At 39.3% G+C, this 5,477-nt stretch overlaps 1 pseudogene; it reads right to left on the bottom strand.

Annotated features, from left to right (window-relative positions):
- Positions 1–1,092: 1,092 nt before the first annotated feature.
- LOC118854824 lies at positions 1,093–1,812 on the bottom strand (annotated as a pseudogene).
- Positions 1,813–5,477: the final 3,665 nt, after the last annotated feature.

The following is a 5,477-nucleotide window of genomic DNA, read 5'->3' as shown; positions in this document are numbered from 1 at the left end:
AGCAGCCAAGGAGAAACTAGGTATTAGATGACAATACTCCTTCCTCCAGGGAAGCTTTCTCTCACAAAATAGCTTTCCATATTTCCTTTTACCTGTCATTTGTAATATCAGTTAAGTTGGGTGTCTTTGATTGAGTCTCACTAGGTGCTAAACCCCAGGCCCAAACCCCTATCTACTAGGTGCTAAGCCTGTGTGGGCATGAAGCCCTCAGGGTCACAAGGAGAGCTGCTAAGACCAGAGCCAATAGTAGGAGCCTGAGTTCTGGTCACTCAGATGATGTTTGATGACAGCTAAAGAGGGTATAAAAAGAGAGAACAGAGCTATTTGCTTAGAGCTCTCACTGTTGAAGGTGTGTTGATGTGGAGACTCTGGGCAGCTGTAGTTAAGAGCCCTCCAGCTTGTAAACCTGGATGTTTGGACTTTGTTAAACTTTGGTAATTATGCTTTGAGATTTGAATCAGACAAGGTCTGTCTGTTGATGTTTGTAATTTGTTTGTATTTGCTCTGAAGTCCAGGGTGCTGGCTTTTCCCCCTGAACTAAGTGAATGATATTTGCAAGTTTGAGTAAATTGAGATTGTTAACCCCTTAACATTGCTTTCCTTAGTAAAGTAGATCAAAAGAACCTCTGTTGGCAGCCTTCTGCATGCTTGTTATTGGTGGTTTTACACAGCCACAGTAGCTGCTAGCAAGATCGTTGCAACAACATTCTAGCCTGGAATGACTTCTAGAGAGTCGTACCTCAATGGCTTCTCTTTTGGCCAGCTTTGGAATTGAAGAGATCAGTGGGCTTTTCAACCTTGACAATGCTGTTGTTCCTTCTATTCTTCTGAACCTCAAGAGCTGTGGGAAGATGGAGGTGTGGGAATTAGCTTTGGTATTCATAGCTATATTGCCTGTAAGAGCTCTCCCTTTGGCCAAGTCAATGATTACTCCCTGCAGAGTGGCTGCTTTGTATGGAGTGGCCGAGGTGCTATTGGGCCTCCCAGAAGTAGGACTCATCATCACTCAGCCTATCAGAGGATGGCCAGGGAATGAATAAGACTTTTTCCCTGGGGGTTAGCTACTTTCTATTTTTCTGGTTTTCACAGCCTCTATTCTCTGAGGTTTTGGTGATGTTTCCAAGGATTCTCAATGAAAATCAGAGTCATGATTATGCCTTCTCTCCTTTTTTTACCTTTCTGAGAACCCAATGTCACCTGCAAAACTGAAGGCCCCACTGCTGTGAGATGATTCAGTGATACTCTAGGAGGAGCGAGGTCTCTAACTAAGGTGAAGAGGGGGTAAAGGTGGATTATCCTGTATTTCATGATTTCTAGACCCAGGGAGGATAATATGCTGTAGTGATGACCAACTCTTGCTTTGTGCTCTGGTGGGAGGGACTGGGCAAGGTTAGGTTTCTGTAGTTCATTAGTATCATGGGTGACATGGGAATGAGTTGGTATTAAGGGCACTGGCATCTGATGGAAACAGCCCTGTGGGGAAGAATCTCACTACAGCAGCAGATTCATCTGGTCAGATGAAACCTAGTAACTCCTGTCAGCAACCCGGTAGAAGGGTTTTTCCATCATCTGGGGTATTAGTGTCCAAACCTGCTTCCCAGGGCTGAGCCAGGGCTTAGTGGGGCAGTAACACCAGGTTGAATGGTAGGGACAGTAAACACAGTAGAAGTATGTGGGACAACACTAGACCAGCATACACTGACAAGCATAATTAGAAGAGGTTCCAAGGATAATTAAGATCACTGTCAGACAGTAGGGAACAATGATTCTCATTTACTTTTCTGAGTCTCTTGGCCGGAGTCTCAATGCCATAAGAGTCGATTCCACAGTCCTACCATGTTGCCTCAATAATGACAAGATCTGCTTATGCAGAGTAGTAATCTAGCATTAAGTTCTTGCAGAAGAACTAGAAACGCCAGGTGACATCCACATCCTGCAGCTGGACAGATATGATATAGTCACATTTGAGGATGATGGAGGTAAGCAGTATGACATAACCTTTGGAATCCTGCACCACTGCCAATAAAGTTTAAGATTGCTTAATTAATTGTTTTTTTTTTACTTTTCAAAATTAACTTTTATAAGATTTTGAGTTCTAAATTTCCCCCCTCCCTCCCCTTGCCCGTCTGCAAGCTAGCAAGCAATCTGATATAGGCTATACGTGTATGATCATATTAAATATATTTCCACATTAGTCATATTGTGAAAGGAGAATCAGAACAAAAGAGAAAAACCATGAGAAAGAAAAAAAGAGAAAATCATATGCTTTCATCTGCCTTCAGATTCTATAGTTCTTTCTCTGGATGTGGATAACATTTTCAATCATGAGTATTTTGGAATTGTCTTAGATCATTGAATTGCTGAGAAGAGCTAAGTCTATCAAATTTGGTCATTGTGCAGTGTTGCTGTTACTATGTATAACATTCTCCTGGTTCTGCTCACTTCACTCAGCATCAGTTCGTGTAAGTCTTTCCAGGTTTTTCTGAAATCTGCCTGCTCACCATTTCCTATGCAACAATAGTATTTCATTACATTCACGTACCACCGCTTGTTCAATCATTCCCCAACTGATGGGCATCCCCTCAATTTTCAATTCTTGGCCACTACAAAAAGAGCTACTATAAATATTTTCATACATGTGGGTCCTTTCCCCTTTAATAAAGTTCAAGTTTAAAGGCAGATTGTTAGGAGCCAAGTGAGAAGGAGAAGAAGAGGTAGACTTTGCTCTGAGCCCATCATGGATTCTTTTCCCATCATGACCCCTTTCTCCTCAGTGTATCCAAGGCACACTTATTTTCTCCATCTGCTATAGCCCCAGGAAAGCCTAATCTTCATTAGGGCTTTTCAAGTGCTCCCCTTGCTCAGGTAGGGCAAGCTTCTGTGGTTCTTGGTAGATCAGGGAACTTTGGTTATGTCATCTCTACCTGTAGCCCATGTGACTTTATATTAACTGCAATGGCTGTACTGATGTCCCTGCTTCTTCTTTAACCCTGAAATCAGCTACTGAGAAGAAAAGCCAAGGTACCACCCCTCTGCTTTATGCTGGAATGAATCAAAAATTGGTAAGAATTCCCATTGCCAGCCCATGCTGTCACTTCAGGTTACAGTGACCCCTTGGCTGCAGCACAGCATCTATCCCACTTTCAACCCACAGATATTGAGCAGCATAGGAACAAGGTATACTTCTGTAGGCATTTTACCCAGTTCCTTTGGATGTTGGTCTCATTGTCAGTTGTCAGACAACTGGTTAGAAAGCAGTTTTGCATCTCCTGAAAGGTGACTGGAAAAAAATAATTTGGTTGGTAGCTTTATTGTGCTTTCATAGGGCTGTGTTGACAAGGCCAGCACTCAAGTGGCTATTTATTTATCCCCAGATATGTTGTCTGCTGATGGAATATGACAGCAAGTGAATGGAGGTTGCTTGGTTATGGTCCCTTTGTACAAAAATCTAGGTTTCTCTTCAGTTTTAAATGGAATGCTATATAATAAAATGTAGAACAGGGATTCCTAACTTGGGACCCATGAACTGACTTGTCTTCACTATGAACGGTTTTGATAATTGTATTTCATTATTTATTTGGTAATCCTATTTTTTTTTATTTTATGCATTTAAACATTATATTGAGAAAGGGTTCATAGGCTTTACTAGACAGACTAATGATGGAGTCAATGACATAAAAAGGTAAAGATACAGTTGATATAGATAGATAGATTGATAAAGATATAGTTGAAAGTCTACTAATCTAAAGCTCAGGAAAACTATCTCTGAGTCCTAGTTCTGTCATTATCTATCTATGGGTGAAGTTGGCCTTTATTTCCTTCTCTGTAAAATGAGAGAGGCAGATCAGATGCTGTCTAAATCCCCTTCCCATACTAACCTTTTTAATTTGTGGTGACATACTCCATAATTGCTGCACTTTTTTCAGCAACAACTTTGAATGTTGTGATATGGGCATTTTAGTGCCTTTTTAAAGTATATTTAGCACCTTTAAGTGGAAATTTAGATAATGGTTGTTCAGTGTCCCAGGATTTAGAATCAGAGAGCTTTAGCCCCAGCTCTGTGATTTATTTGTGGGACATGGGGCAAGTCACTTAACTGTAAAATGAAGGGGAAGCCTTCAATAGCCTCTGAAATCCCTTACATCTACATAGAACCTATATAATCTATACATTTCTGCTTTCCTTCAAGGTATAACTCAGGTACTGCCTCCTCCATAAAACTTTCCCTGACCCTCCTCACCAAAGTGATCTCTTCTAATTTTCTGTACTACTTTTTCTGGACCTCTCCTTTACAATTAATACAAATCATTTCTCCTGTGTGGGCTTCAGTTGCCTTGTCTATGTAGCAAAGGGGTTGGACCAGATAATCCTCATTTTGCCTCCAGCTCTAGCCCTTAGATTTTTGCCTTTTGAAGCTATAGCTCCTGGGAGTTTGCATGGAATGGTCTTTAGCTAGCCATCACACATGATATCTATTTCCTTTACTCTCTATAATTTAAGCATAAATATTTAAGACAGGACTTGGTTTTCCCACTTGTTATACTCCAGTATGAATAACATCAGACAGTTTATATATACCAATAGACTTGCCAAAATTTCTACAACATTTTTCTTCCCTGAACTTTACTTTAGAAGTTCAGGGAAAAAAAATAGCTGAGGGCAGCTATTGTGTTGGAATTAGGACCAGGCCTGTTATTTCATTAGTCTGGGGAATTTCCAGTGAAGCAACTCTGTCTTATAGTGTAAATCAGCATGGATTCTGCGATTTATAGTCTTAGAGAGTTATCTAAAGCATTGGCAGGTTAAAATGCTTACTCAGAGTCATACATCCAGTATGTGTCAGGGGCACGGTTTGAATCTAAGTTCTCCACAGCTCCAAAGCCATCTCCCTATCCTCCGTGATGTGTTGCTTCTGAGCTTGGATATATGTTGTTTCATATATATATACATATACATATATACATACATATACATACACATACATACATATACATGTATATGTATATGTATGTATATGTATGTATATATGTATATGTATATACATATATGCACACACATACATATACATATATAATAAATACATATGTATATGTGTGTATATATGTGCATGTATATATGTATGTACATACACGCACATATACGTACACATGTGTGTATATATGCATGCACATATGTGTATGCGTACACGTATGTTCATACGTATGTGTAAGTGGATATGTATGTATGTGTGTATATGTGTATGTGTGTATATGTGTATGTGTATATGTTTTCAAATTAATTCACTATACACACATATGTGTAGGTATGTATGTATGTGTATGTGTGTATCCATACATCTACACTTACATCTATTATCTATCTCTATGTATTTATGTATGTATGTTTATATATATATATGTATGTTTGTATACATATACATACACACACACACACACACACATATATATATATATATATATACATCCATATATACATAT

Source organism: Trichosurus vulpecula, chromosome 6, assembly GCF_011100635.1.
Source record: "Trichosurus vulpecula isolate mTriVul1 chromosome 6, mTriVul1.pri, whole genome shotgun sequence".
Taxonomy (NCBI): domain Eukaryota; kingdom Metazoa; phylum Chordata; class Mammalia; order Diprotodontia; family Phalangeridae; genus Trichosurus; species Trichosurus vulpecula.
The sequence above is the reverse complement of the archived record's forward strand: the minus strand, read 5'-3'. Positions and strand labels throughout refer to the sequence as shown.